General features: G+C 40.1%; 1 protein-coding gene across 1 annotated transcript in view; it reads right to left on the bottom strand.

Moving 5' to 3' along the window:
- The window catches only part of su(sable) (suppressor of sable RNA-binding protein), a 69,227-nt gene extending 55,867 nt beyond the window's left edge, over positions 1-13,360 (bottom strand). The window contains exon 1 of the mRNA XM_080277636.1: positions 13,286-13,360. The gene's annotated coding sequence lies outside the window, so the exon portion shown is untranslated. The remainder of the gene's footprint in view (positions 1-13,285) is intronic.
- Positions 13,361-15,252: the final 1,892 nt, after the last annotated feature.

Here is a 15,252-nt window from a genome sequence, read left to right as displayed (position 1 = left end):
GCTATAGCCTTCACTTACCATTTTTAACTATATTAAATTTGTCTCGTGTTAACGTTAAAAATGAAAAACACGTAACCGTAGTGAAGGGTTTAACCGAGAAGGTACGCATGCAACAAAAGTTTCTCTTTCTCTCTCTCTCTATCTCCTTATCTTTTATATATACACCAAGATTCGAATCGCAAAACCACCCCCGCTAATACCAACACACCAGTCCTGTATGAGAATGCCTTAGCGTGTATTCGGTATTGACGGTAGTTTCCCCAGACAATGCCACACATGCCATCGCTTTTGCGAATCTATGTAGCTTATATATATTCCGGTTCTAGGTGGGAACAAACTAGTTTCTGTCCACTTTGAGGTAAAACTGCCATCTCTTCACTACAAGAAAGAGATTAGCACTAAACGGTGTTAGTCATGAAAAGGATGCAGGGCCGTAGCATTATCGGATTCTGCCACTGAACGATGGGAAATAGGCTATAAAGTGAATATAGCCCCCAAGTTAAAGTGAATGAACAACAGGGTAAATGGAAACAGTCCAATGGTCCTACATCGGTCTGGGAACTGATTACGAGACCATTGCACGCGGGTAGTGCGCTTCCACTTCGGGTCCCCGCCCCTCGCATGAACCGTCAGAACATACTGTAACTAATGCGTGTACAGTATATATGGTACTGCAGTACGGTAATTGTGTAACGCTTTAGCTACGCGTAAACATTTAGTCTGTTCATATCTGAGGGTAAATATCGAGCTGAATTTGTGATATCCTTAAAATATTTACAAGTTCGGTATATTGGTATAATTCTTCGATAATATACTGTAGCACGGTAACAAGCGTTACTGACGGGGAAACCACCCAAAATGTGCAACTTGTCGACATTCTCGGTATTTTCCTTCAGATACGCCTGTTACTTTTACTTATGAAGGTATTATAAAACTATAGTAGTACGAGTAATATATACAAACGCATTATGCTTCGAGTCAGCCAACCGGGGAGTAGAGCCATCTACGCCTATCTACCACCAGTACAATCATGGAGGGTCTGTGTACAATTTACAATGAGCACACAATGTGACCGGAATCATCGTTCTATCTACAGAACGAAAATGTCTTAACTCCTTGAATCGGGGTGACATCTTCATCAGTTTATTCTTGGTGCTACCGGATAATCTTATTCATGTTAAGAAAGGTTATACCCAAACCCTCCAGGCCGATAAGCCTGTCATACATTAAAATCGTCGGGAGGTGACCAGAACAAAGCAAAAGTGGACATTCCGCGGCTCAACAGCTTAATAGGGTACCGGCAACATATTTATACACCGTTGGTAATAAAACAGGAAATATATTAACTAATTTTGCTGAAAAGCCACTGTCTATTTTCGCCATAATACTGTACCAATTTTGTTTATGCATCGTGGTCAGTTACATAACTTCTTGGCTGGCAGTGATATGACTTCTTAGCTTGCAGTGATCAAACTTCTCAGCTAGTGGTGACTACCATTAAATTGCCAGTCGGCACTAGGGACTGTATGAGCATTTTCCTCTTTTCCCTTGCAGTCTTTATATATATATATATATATATATATATATATATATATATATATATATATATATATATATAGCATTACTCTGTTTTAGGGTAGCTCTACAGTGAGTGGTAAGCCTAATGATTTCCTGTAAATCAGGAAATCTTTGACAACGCTGGGTGATAACCTTATAACTAACACGTGTTCCCTAAGTAACACAAGTGGGTTGGCGGAGGGTAAGTCCCCCTCCCTGGCAAACAACTTCCTAAAAATATGAAGAAGAAGCCTCAGACTAGGACTGACCAACAGGTGACGACTAAGAACCGAACAAAGGACATGGTACGGATTGTGACACGCAATGTAAAGAATGCAAATGATGAAATGAGAGAGATTGTCCTGGTGCTTAAGGGTGCAAAAACTGATATATGTGGAATAACCGAGACTAAATAGGCAGGCGGAAGAATGGGAGTATGGATGGAGTATATGCGTAGGAGTGGGTGCGAATGAGAGGACAAAAGAAATGTGTATTGTTGTGTGCAAGAAATGGAAGAATATAAGACAGTATGGATCACTTGGCTCAAGGATTATGTGGGTAAGATTGAAAGTTGGATTACAAATGCGGGCGATTGTGTGTAGGCTATAGCCTATGCGCCAACGCAAGATCGTGCAAACAGTGAAAGAAGAGTTTGGGACAAATGTGGAAGCGTGCATGGAATAGATTTAAAGGAATGAGTGTGTTTTTGATTGGAGATATGAATTGGAAAGTAGGGAATGTGAAGGTGGATGGAGTAGTTGGTGAATGGGATATGCCTGCAGAAGTGGAAGGGAATGGCAGTGCTCCAGTGGACACTGCAGGGAGGGGATTGGTGATAGCCAATACCCTCTTTAGACACAAAATGGTCCACAGGTATACGTGGCGAGTGATGAGAAGGGTGGCAGGTTAAGTGAATGAACAGAAGGCAATGATTATGTGTGTGTGGATGATACAATGAGAAGGTGTGTAATGGATGCAAGAGCATATAGAGGTTGGAGGAGTGGATTTCCTGACCACCACTTGGTGGTGGTGAAAGTCAAGGTTCAAATGCAATGGAGGAATAGAAGAAGGGAAGGACAGGAGGAAGTAGTCCATACAAGGAGGGTAGAAAGGTTGCAAGTGGACGGAGAAAAGGCAGAATATAGGAGAGAAGTGGAGAAGCGATTGGGTAAATATGATTTGGAGCAGATGGACGAGAAAAGTGTGTGCAAGATATTCACAAAAGAAATTGTGCAGCATATGAAGTGGTGTGTGGAGTGAAGAGAAGACGAAAGGGGGTGCAGGGAATAGCATAGTGGAATGAAGAGGTGAAACAGGCTGTGGCACAAAAGAAGAAAGCATAAAGTGAGTGGATGAGTAACAGGGGCGTGGAGGAAGCTGAGAGACGGAAGAGAGTTATATGTAGAGAGGAAGAGAGAGGTGAAAAGTTTAATAAGAGAGAGTAAGAAAAGAACAGACGGGGACTTTGGAAAGAATCTGAGTGTAAATTGGAGGGAATGTAAGAATATGTTCTGGAAAGACGTAAATAAAGTCACACAGGGTGATAAAGAAGTTAGGCGTGGAATGAAAGATAAAAATTGGTAGATTGCTAGTGGAAAAGGGAGAAAAAGTAAGATGGAGAGAAAACTTTAAGGAACTGTTGAAAATACAGAATGAAAGTAATGCGAGTATAAGTGGCTGGGGAATGACTGGGAGGAGGGATGTCAGAAGAGAGGAAGAAATCAGTAAGATGGAAGTTGTGGAAGCAATGAAGAAAGTCAAAATGGGGAAAGCCCCAGGAATTGATGGAGTGTGTAGTGAAATGCTGAAGCATGGGGGAGAGATAATAGTAGAATTGTGGAAGATGTGCAGATTGGCCTGGGAGGAAGTAGAGTCTCGGAGGACTGGAAGTCAGGTATAATTATTCCCAGGAAGACTGGAAGTCAGGTATAAATATTCCCCTGTCCAAATGAAATGGGGGGAAAATAAGTGTGTGGTAATCATATAAGCATTTGTCCTCTTAGTTTAATAGGAAAAGTATATGGTAGGATACTGAGAGAGTTAGGGAAAGAACAGTGGAATTAGTTGGAGCAGAACAGGGTGGTTTTAGGATGGGAAGAGATTGTGTAGATCAGGTATTCATTTTTAGGTCTTTACTGGAAAAGTTTCTCCAGAAAAGAAAGAAGTAGTATGCGGCCTTCATGGACTTGGAGAAAGCATGTGACAGGGTGGATGGAAAAGGAATGTGGGAAGTATTAAGAATATATGGAGTAAATGGGAAGTTGTTGAATGCCGTAAAGAGTATGCATGAGGGTGCTAAGGCTGCAGTGTGTATTGACAGTGAACTGAGTAAATTTTTCAATGTGAAGGTTGGATTGAAACAGGGATGAGTCATGGCTGTTCAGTCTGTATTTGGATGGGGTTATAAAAGAGATATAAGGTTGGGCAGTGGATGTTTGAGCGGCAATAATGAAAGAGGGAAGTGTTTGGAAACTCCCTGTACTGTTGTTTGAAGATGATGCTGTGCTGTTAAGTGAAGATGAAGGGAAGCTGCAAGGCTTGGTGAATGAGTTTGGAAGAGTGTGAAAGAAACGGAATCTAAAAGTGAATTATGGTCTTTGAGAGAAATGAAGTTAGTGAATGTACAATGAGGCTGGATGAGGAGGAAATGGAAAATGTGAGTGCGTTTAAGTGCTTGGGCAGTGTGACGAGTAAGGATGGAAGTTTAGAGGGTGAAGTGCTACAAAGGGTACCGTACAAAAAGAAAGAAAAGTTGCCCGTTCTTTGAAAGCAGTGATAAGAAACAGGAAAGTGAGCATGAAAGTAAAAAAAAGTCGCAGCATGACAGTATTGTGATACCAACTCTAACGTATGGGAGTGAAGTTTTGACTATGTTGGAGGAACACAAGAGTGAGAGCAGTGGAAACGAGTTGTTTGAGAGGAGCATGTGGAGTCACACTGAGAGACAAACTGACAGATGAGAAAGTGAAGGAGCGTTGTTGTGTGGTGTGGATGTGGATGTGATAGAAAGCGTTAGGAGAAACACACTGAGGTAGTTTGGGCGTATGGAGAGGATGGAGAGCGAGAGACTGACGAGGAGATTGTACAGTATTTGAATGAGGTGGAAGAGGGAGAGGGAGGGAGAGGCCAAGGATGAGACGCAGAGATGATGGAGAGGTATATGAGAGAGGGGTGTGTGAGGTGGAAGCAGGACAATGAAATGGCGGGGGACAGGGCGACATGGAGGCGATTTGTTTGTGGCCACCCCTTACATATTTAAGGCGTAGTAATATACCGGTGTATATATATATATATATATATATATATATATATATATATATATATATATATATATATATATATATATATATATATATATATATATATATATATACACACACACACACACACACACACACATACAGTACATACGGAATGTTCTGGAAAGAGGTAGAGTCAGACAGGGTGGCAATGAAGTTAGTAGGGGAGTGAAAGATAAAAATCGTAGATTAATAGTTGAGAAGGGAGAAAAAGTGAGCAGATGGAGAGAACGCTTTAATGAATTGTTGAACATAGAGAATGAAAGTAATGCGAGTATGTGGCTGGGCAATGGCTGGGAGAAGGAGGGAGGTGAGAAGACAGGAAGGAATCAGTAGGATGAAAGTTGTGAAAGCACTGAAGAAAGTCAAAATGGAGAAAGCCCCAGGAATTGATGGCGTGTGTGGTGAAATGATGAAGCATGGGGGAGAGATAGGAGTAGAATGGATGTGGAAGATGTGCAGATTGGCCTGGAAGGTAAAGTCCCGGATGATTGGAAGTCAGGTATAATTATTCCCTTGTACAAAGGGAAAGGGGAAAAAGAAGTGTGTGGTAATCATAGGGGCATTTGTATGCTTAGTGTAATAGGAAAAGTATACGGTAGGAAACTTATTGACAGAGTTAGGGAAATAACAGAGGAATTTGCTGGAGAAGAACAGGGAGACTTTAGGAAGGGAAGAGGTTGTGTAGATCAGATATTCATTCTTAGATCTTTAGTGGAAAAGTTTCTAGAGAAGGGAAAGAAGTTGTATGCGGCCTTCATGGATCTGGAGAAAGCATGTGACAGGGTGGATAGACAAGGATTGTGGAAAGTATTAAGAATATATGGAGTAGATGGGAAGTTGTTGAATGCCATGAAGAGTATGTATGAGGGTGCTAAGGCTGCAGTGCGTGTGGATAGTGAACTGAGTTTTTCTATTTGAAGGTTGGGTTGAAACAGGGATGTGGCATGTCTCCATGGTTGTTCAATCTGTGTATATATGGATGGGTTAAAAAAGAGATACAAGGTAGGGCAGTGGATGTTGCAGTGGCCCTAATGAGAGAGGGCAGTGTTTGGAAACTCCCTGTACTGTTGTTTGCAGATGATACTGTGTTGTTAAGTGAAGAATAAGGGGAGCTGCAAGGCTTGGTGGATGAGTCTGGGAGAGTGTGTAAGAAACGGAATCTAAAGGCGAATGTAGGGAAGAATAAAGTTATGGTGTTTGAGAGATATCAAGTCAGTGAATGTACAGTGAGGCTGGATGATGAGGAAATGGAAAATGTAAGTACGTTTAAGTACTTGGATAATGTGATGAGTAAGGATGGAAGTTTGGAGGGTGAAGTGCTTGAAAGGGTACAACAAGGAAGAAAGGTTGCTGGTTTCCTTGAGGGCAGTGATGAGAAACAGGGAAGTGAGCATGGACGTGAAAGTTATTATATGGCAGTATTGTGATACCAACTCTGACGTATGGAAGTGAAACTTGGACGTTGTTGGGGGGATACAAGTCAAGAGAGCAGTGGAAATGAGTTATTTGAAAGTAGCCAGCGGAGTCACATGGAGAGACAGACTGACAAATGAGGATGTGAAGGAGCGTTGTGGTGTGGATATTGATGTGATAGGAAGCATTAGGAGAAACACACTGAGGTGGTTTGGCCATGTGGAGAGGATGGTGAGTGAGAGACCGATGAGGAGAGTGTATGTGAATGAGGTGGAGGGGTAGAGAGGGAGAAGGCTAAGGATGAGATGGAGGGATGAAATGGAGAGGTATATGAGAGAGGGGGGTGTGAGTTGGGGGCAGGGCAGTGAAATGGCGGGGACAGGGTGACGTTGAGGCGATTTGTTTTGGTCACCTCGTATAAGGGATTGAGGTGTCTGGTAATAGAAAGATAGATAGATATATAGATAGACATACGGAATTATGATTTCTCACGTCCTCAAGGATTGCTGGGAGAGAAATGTTGAGACAAAATGGAAAAGTTAACAAGTGCGTACAGCAAATGGCTGTGTTTATTCCTGTAGGTAATAAAGTCCTTTCAGAAAGTTAAAGGAAACGTGGCAATGCATAAGTACCGCAAGTCTGCACACATCTTGGCTGTGTGCTGTATAAACTGAAAATTCTTACGTGCAAGGGTGCAAACAAAGCATATAGAGTGTAGCCTACGGCAGGACACAAATGGGGTGTGAATATATATATATATATATATATATATATATATATATATATATATATATATATATATATATATATATATATATATATATATATATATATATATATATATATATATACACACACACACAGTGAGAATATAACTGCAAAACGGATGACACAAAATGAAGCATTTTGTAATACATAAAACAGGGATCTCAAGACAAAAGAGAGGACTGGAAAGATGATGATGTTCTGCGCACATGAAGTGCATTTTATATATATATATATATATATATATATATATATTCTACGGACAAGGGGTAAAAGGTGGGGGGATGCAAGAAGTCCCAAACGCTTTCATAGGTTTACATCTTCACGAAGGACATTTTCCCTTGAAGATCAAAATACACGAAAGCGCCAGGGGTATTTCGTGTTTTCTTTTTGACTGGATGTCACCAGTCAAATTTTAAATGTACCGCGTATGCTTGGAGGAAGGTAAATTAATAATAATAATAATGGTTTCTCAAAGGCGCCAGTTATTTAGCAGTTCACTAGCACTTGAGACTTGCATCTGTTAGAACTGTGATATGCAAGTAATATGCCGCAAAAAAAAATAAATAAATAAATAAATACATAAAAATAAAAAAAAAAGGATGATATTTTGTGCTGAGCATAACCAGGTTAAGAAGTGGCTGGAAGAGTCGTGCACTACTATAAATTACCGCTCTACTGGGGAAGGAACTTGGAGGTGTGTGGGGGGGAGGCTGAAAAATGTGTAAGAATTTCACTGAGTGAGAGTGATCTGTAGGCTATGTAGCGTTCATTGATCTGGAGATTGAAAACGAGTGTTCTTGTGGCAAGATATATAGAGTGTTGGGAAATTAGTAAAATACACTGAAGTTTTCACCAAAAGAGCTGGTGATGCTTGCAAATGAGAAGGAAGAAGGGTAAATGGTTTGGGATATGGATGGGTGTTACCGTATGGGATGCATTATACGAGTACGGTATTTCACCAGGACTGTTCAGTTTGTTCACGGGCGAACTGGCAGGAGCTATGTATACAGTACGAATACCGGGAAAATGTGCAAGTTTAAGGGATGCTCGAAGAAGGGAGACCGGGAAATAAACCAGTTACCGTTTGCAGCTGTTACGGCACTGGCTGCACTCTCAGTAAATAAACTTCCGCAGTTGGTATGTGAGTTCGGAAGAGATAGTGAAAGGAAACCAAGAATGGACGCAGGGGAGATCAAGGTGATAAGATATAGTAAATCAGATACTGTACGGAACACAATGATAAGTATAAATGGGGATTGGATGAGGTGGTCTTTCCGGTATCTGGGGATAGGCATATCAGCAGATGGGACTCCAAACCACAGGATGAATGGGACAAAGGTATAACAGCGCTGGGAATTGTGTGATGCATGGATACGATTGGGCTCTATACTAAAGACCGGAAAAGAGTGGAAGTGTTGGAAATTAAGTATCTGATGTTTCTATTGGGGTGATGTTTGCCAGAGTGAGGAATGACACTAGAGAAGTGTGGAAGACCTACAGCTACATCATGGGAAGGGCAGACCACGGTGTAAAGCGTTATGACCATATACAGTGAGAGGGTGCAGAAGAGGGAGGGATAGGAAGGGGGAGCCCATAAAAAAACTGGCGGATGATTCACTTCTTCCGCGGACCTCTAATCATACAGTAGATGTTTGAGCATCCAAAAGGGTTAGAGGAATGGAACAGCAAATTATGAAATGGCAAAAGACGTATTCGACCGGGGGCTCTGGTTGCAGGTGGCCTAAGGATACAATTTTTTTCTGCGTCGCTACACTGTTATTTACAAAAATTGTTTTTTCTTTTTTAATCTTTCGAGGGCCACCTGGTAGGCTATAATCTAACATATATTTGATTACGTATGGTATGGTATTTATATGGTATATATTTATATATACGGTATATGTATGTATAGAGACAGACAGATATTAGATACAATCACTGGCTGAAATGGAAAAACTATGTTGAACGTATGATCTGTATGACCGTTCCTTAATAACATTAGCAATTATGGCGTACTCAGATGTGCTCCCACAAGGATTAAGGAAAGAAAAAGCCCACCTCAAGGTAACCCACCCATGAAGGACTTTCCTCACACCCTGTTTCTTGAAGGCGACAAATTTAGCTGACTTCCAGCCTTTGAGTTTACTGCACAAAAAGTACAGTATTACGATGGCTAAATAATGACAACAGCATGAACAGAAACTGAATCATAATTAAGATTAGTTGAGGACATCATTAGTGACTTTGATGATCACTGGTAGAAAGTGAGAGCAACATAATGGGACAAAATCTGCCCTATCCTTACAATAAAAGAAAGTTACGGTACAAAATATAAGTAGTCGGGTCAACGTGGTGTAACTGCGATAATTAACAAGAAGGAAAAGGTGAATGCAAAGGACACATCGTTGACATGAATGTATGTACAGTAGTCAGCGTGAGGAAGCAGGATGTCAGGACGAGCCTGAAGATCACATTAATTACCCGCCCCCACCCGAGAGGAGCTCGGGAACGAGTATTGTTTTCACTCGGTTGTTTGTTAACAACTTTACGCGGAACTTAACTGGTGCAATTTTGACTAATATTACAGGGATGATGGGCTATGACATTCTGATCACCTAATTAAATTCTGGGCCAAATTGGGTTAAAGCCCAGGCTGTAGGCCCCCCCCAAAAAAATGTATAAAAAAAAGGGGGGGAAGGGTAAAAATCGTTTTTCGACATAACTCCTTTTAAATTCGTCAGATCGACATGAAACCAAAACTTAAAGGTGCATCTTTCAAATCTGCATCCTACGTCTCGTTACATCAGGGGGGTCACCCCCTCGTTAGCGGTAGGGGGGTCAATGTCAGGTGGGTAGGGCCTAGAATTTCAAATGGACATAATATCGTCAATTTTCACCCAATTTACTCCGAATCTAATATGTGACATCTCTGACTAGATATCCTGTTGTGTTTATACGTCAGCACTAAAATAGCTGCCGGGGAGGGGTTTGCTTTGCCTTGGCACCGCTTCTTATTCTTTATTATAACGACGTAACGTTAAGTATTCTGAAGACCCCCATTAAATTTTCAGCTCTGGAAAGACCCTAGAAGTGAACGGGTTACTGAAGGCTATAGTTAAGTCTTCCAGTTGCTAAAGTCTCTCCCAAACTGATTGAATTTTGTCTGAAAATAGCAATAATAAAGGCTACCTCCGTCAGAAGGGGTTAATTTTAGTTCTCAGTAGAAAACGGCGACCAGAGCACTCATATAAATATGTACCGTAAGTCAGAATGCGATAAAGAACTGTGGAAACTTAATCAGAAAAATGTTGGTGATAATAAAAGTGGCAGAGTAATTACCGGTAGGTTGGTGTGAATTAAACACCTGAGTACTGTTATCAATATTCTTGTACGGAAGTGAAATCCAAAAGCAATTTCCATGGCCACCTTCAGTATCATCGTTTTTATTATATTCTTGTCACCAACATACGATCTCTTCAGTTTACGGGAGACCACTCGTATTAAAGAGGCCGACCAAATAAACAATATGCATGCACAATCATTTCTTTAGAATACAATACAATGAGTCCTATAGGATGCAGGCAGAGCAACTGCAACTGAGAGGCCCTAAACTTTACTCCAACGTACTATACCACGCGAACCCTTGAGCCAACAGATTAGATACTACTTTGGAATTCTATATTTTCCCATGACAATAGCCGTTTTCCCCAATATATATATATATATATATATAATATATATATATATATATATATATATATATAATATATATATATATATATATATATATATATATATATATATATATATATATATATATATATATATACAGTAGCAACTCTATATATAATATATACATACACACACACACACACACACACATATATATATATATATATATATATATATATATATATATATATATATATATATAATGTGTATGAAAACCAATTAACATAATAAAGTAAAAATTTCAGCTACACAAGGCAGCATTTTCAGTGTTATGGGTTTAGTAATTCGCGTGACTGGAATGATTCCTGGCGCCTTGACTACGAGTCACGGTAAACAAAATGGTATGGCGGTATAAACTAATAGTTACAATACATGTTATATGTTATCCCACCGTGCGGTTAATAATATTCGTTCTTCTCGCCCTCATCATAGCTTATTATTATCCCCTTTGCCTATAATCAGACATGGGTGATTGCCGCTTTAGGATCATTTGTGTTTGGTGCACGTTCTCCCATTTTTATGTAAATTTCTTCACACAGTTTTTTAAGCTGATTCCAAGTTTTTGGATTAATATTTTTTTAAAGTTGTTAGTTTTTATTTAGGTAAGTTATAACGAATAATTTTTAAATACAACATTTATTTCACAATAACCAAACACAAAAGATCCATTTATTGTATTATCTGCTAACACCTGAGTGGCGAGTGAGGGGTGAAGTGACGGCGAAAACGTCCGTGGCCCACCCATTTATCCCTCACCTGACCAACGTCACTCCACCCCTCACTCGCCACTGCTGCTCTCGCATATAATACAATAAATGGATCTTTTGTTTTTTGGTTATTGTGAAATAAATGTTATACTTAAATATTTTTAATAACTAACCTAATTATTATTAACCTTGCCTAACTTTTTAAAAAAATAAAATCTCCCCTCAAATAAATTCAGATTAGGAATCGGCTTAAAGAACTGTGACGAAATTTACATAAAAATGGAAGAACATGCACATGACAAAAGATCCCCATTGGACGTGCACCAGACACAAAAGATGCCCACTTTATGCCAGTGCATTCTCAGCTATATACCACAATCACCATGACGTTTCGTAAGTTAACCTACTCTTACGTGATCAAGCATTACCGTAATTTAAAAACAAATTGTGACATAAGCTGCAATTTGTTAACGGCAATAATGCAGTTTATGATGGTTAGTTGCCTATTGCATAATGCTCCCAGCTCTATAAATCCCTGATAGTTGTTTGATTTTTAAGTTATAAGAAGTTCCTTAACGTTACTTACTTTTTACAATTAACACTTTTTTTCTCCAAATATAACACCATAGGCCTTTACCGTATCTTGCCGAGTTGTTATGAAGGTATCTACAGTACACCCCCCACCCCTACAGGTGCTTAATATCCCAACGAAGTAGATTTACAAAGGACAAATGGGAAACGTCCAAAATGTGTGTGTGTGTGTGTGTGTGTGTGTGACGGGGGAGGGGAGGGGAGGGGAGGGGAGGGGAGGAGAGGAGAGGAGGGGGTCACTGCACGAGATAAGCTGAGAAGGGCGGGGGAGGGCTAGCTAAAAATAAACCCACCACATACTTCATTACGAATATGTTTGTATGAGCTGAACATTTAAGTCAAAATCTGGATACTGAACACGAGTATTAGTTGAATCACAAAGTTACACAAAGGACTATAATCGAACCTGTAATCACTTTCTTTAGAATTATTCGAGTGATTATTGACAAATTAGAGAAACGTGTGAATAGGGTCACTCGAAGGGCTAGTTTGACGGGAATCAATTTGCATGGCATGAAAAGAATGTGAAGACTCAGATTTCCAGTTCACTTCCATAATTTTCGGTCTGAACAAAGGTCACGACGTTAAAGCACGTCCTTTCAAACAAGGAAGAATTAGATATTTAACAAACTTCTTCCCTGTACAAAACAACCAGCTATCGCGCCGCTGGCAAGAAAATTCGGGGAGTATACGAGGCGGATCTCATGCCGCCATGAACAATAATAGCCAGACGGGACCTGGCGCGAGGCTACCACACCTACGACGGTCAATAATTTCGCGACAACACTCCTCCTACACCCTTACTTTAACTGATATCATCCACAGCTGACCATTATAGCTCGTACAAGTTCGGCATAAGTATCAATCACACATCAAAGCCCCCACTATCCGTAAAAGCAAAATTAACTGCACGTCAACATGTATCCGCTCGTTCAAGGACAAGTGCTTCGGCTAGACCCCGCCTATCTATGCCTTTACCCTTCTCCCGTATACTGTATAATTTTTTTAAGCATAGGTTTTGAGAAGGCTACTCTACATGGCATGTTTCATTGTATGCATGACAGTAACTTCGTGGGTGCCCCATAGACGTATTACGCATTCCGTTGTAAACGCCCAAGGCATCATCATTCATCATTCACTTTCCATGTATACCTCAATTTGGATGTTGTTCACTACTATTGCAGTAAGAAGTGATGACTAAATTGAGTTATTTACCACTGGTATCCACTAATGTTGTGAACGGGAAATCATCATAAGATCGCCAGTGTTCATATCAACGACAGCAGTAACGACCAAGGACTGACGTGGCAAGCCTCCCAGCCGGCTACAATCCTCAGGAATAAACATTATTGGAACACACTTTCTGGAATGTTTCGTGTTAATCACAGTTTGCTGCATTTTATCATACCGAACAGTTGCTTCGATGTACTGTAAACTTTATGATGTGACTCTCTTTTAATGCTGAATAACAACAGAAACCTGTGTAAGTTTGTGAAATTTTTAAAAGACTTACACCTACCTTCAAGTACTCGCACTTTCAGAGTCTCGCCTGTGACGTCAACCTTGAATCAATATTCGCTGTTTTGTTTGTTGCCACTGTCCCAAGATTTCCTTGTTGCCTTCATACTATAATTATTTGAACTGTAGTAAGACATCAAAAGATTTCCCATGATAGCGGCAGTTTAGTGAAATAAGGCGTGGGCGTTGTATGCATATAATCTTTCACATTACCCATGATACAGTTTAATAATCGGCAACTCGACATTGTCACAAGACTTAAATACTGTTCTAAAAGCAAGGGATGCTTCAAATGATATTTACAAATTAGTTGCGGCTGGTTAGCAACTACAGTAACTACATTTTCTAACCCTTTAACCTTATAGCTCACGAACCGCTTTTTGTTCGTGCATTTCAACTTTGTACTGGATAGCCTACCTCACCAGCAATGATCACATGATCACCAGCTTATCTTATCTGATGTAAAGGTTGAGTGGACTCTTGTAATCCCTGATATACTCAGATTTCATTATTTAGTCACGTAAAGGAAGAATATGAACCCCCAAAACTCATGATCAGCAGCTTACTTCCCCCCCCCCCCCGAGACACTACTCCCGCAAATAACTATAGCCTTGATTACAGTTACCTAACATCTGCCGATATTGGCTTGTCCTGCGAAGAATGTGAAGAGCTAAATTCCCTTGCTTATCACTAGCCTACATGTAGATTTATACCAGCTTTATTTTTTTATTTTATGCAGGTCACATAATAACGTTCACAATTAGTAGGATTTTTAAAAGCAGAGTAACCTAATTTTCCGACTTTATTTTTATTTCCCTACATCAACCTATACTATAGGTTTCATCTGATTTCCCACTAAAAAGTGTTCTGTAAATCCTCTACTTTTCAGTCAACTCCCAGGGGCCAAATATTATTCAAGTTCATTCAGGGTAAACAATAAAACCTCATTATCACAGTTCACCTTCTCCTGTGTATGCCGCCTATGAGTACATTATGTACACTGCTGTATTTACATACAGTTTTATTTCATACTTCTGCCTTGTCTCTGAATGCATGTAACTGTCTGCATTGACTGACAATGATGTGTGGCAAGACCCACCACCTTTTGTTGTAAGGGCGCTCTGTACCTTATACAACAATAAATACTGCATGTCAAATTCCTCTCCTCATTCTCTCATCCTCAGTACATTTTTATCTGCCGTTCAGTCAGTGAGGCGGCCCATATTCATCCTTGTCATCAACTGGAACTCCATAATAGACAGTAAATGGATCCATGTTGATACAGAATTTATCATTCAAATTTAGCCAAAGTCTGGTACAATTTTACTATGCTAACATATATATATATATATATATATATATATATATATATATATATATATATATATATTATATTACATCGTTTTGTTTCGTTTTTAAAGGCTCCAACATGCTTGCATGTGTCAGCCTTGGTCACCTAATGGCGCCTCTCCACGCTGCACGATCCATTGCAGCCTCCCTGTTCAGTCCCTTAACCCTGAGGTCACACTTAATGACCTCATCCCATGTCTTTCTCGGTCTACCCCTCATAACCCCACCCCCAATATTAACACTTCTCACCCTCCTCACCCAATTATCATCCCCCATCCTCTCTACATGTCCAAACCATCTCAACCTACCTCTCC

Source organism: Coenobita brevimanus, chromosome 70, assembly GCF_032717465.1.
Source record: "Coenobita brevimanus isolate Jiangsu-jjx chromosome 70, ASM3271746v2, whole genome shotgun sequence".
NCBI classification, from domain to species: Eukaryota; Metazoa; Arthropoda; class Malacostraca; order Decapoda; family Coenobitidae; genus Coenobita; species Coenobita brevimanus.
This window is presented reverse-complemented; position numbering and strand designations above follow the sequence as displayed.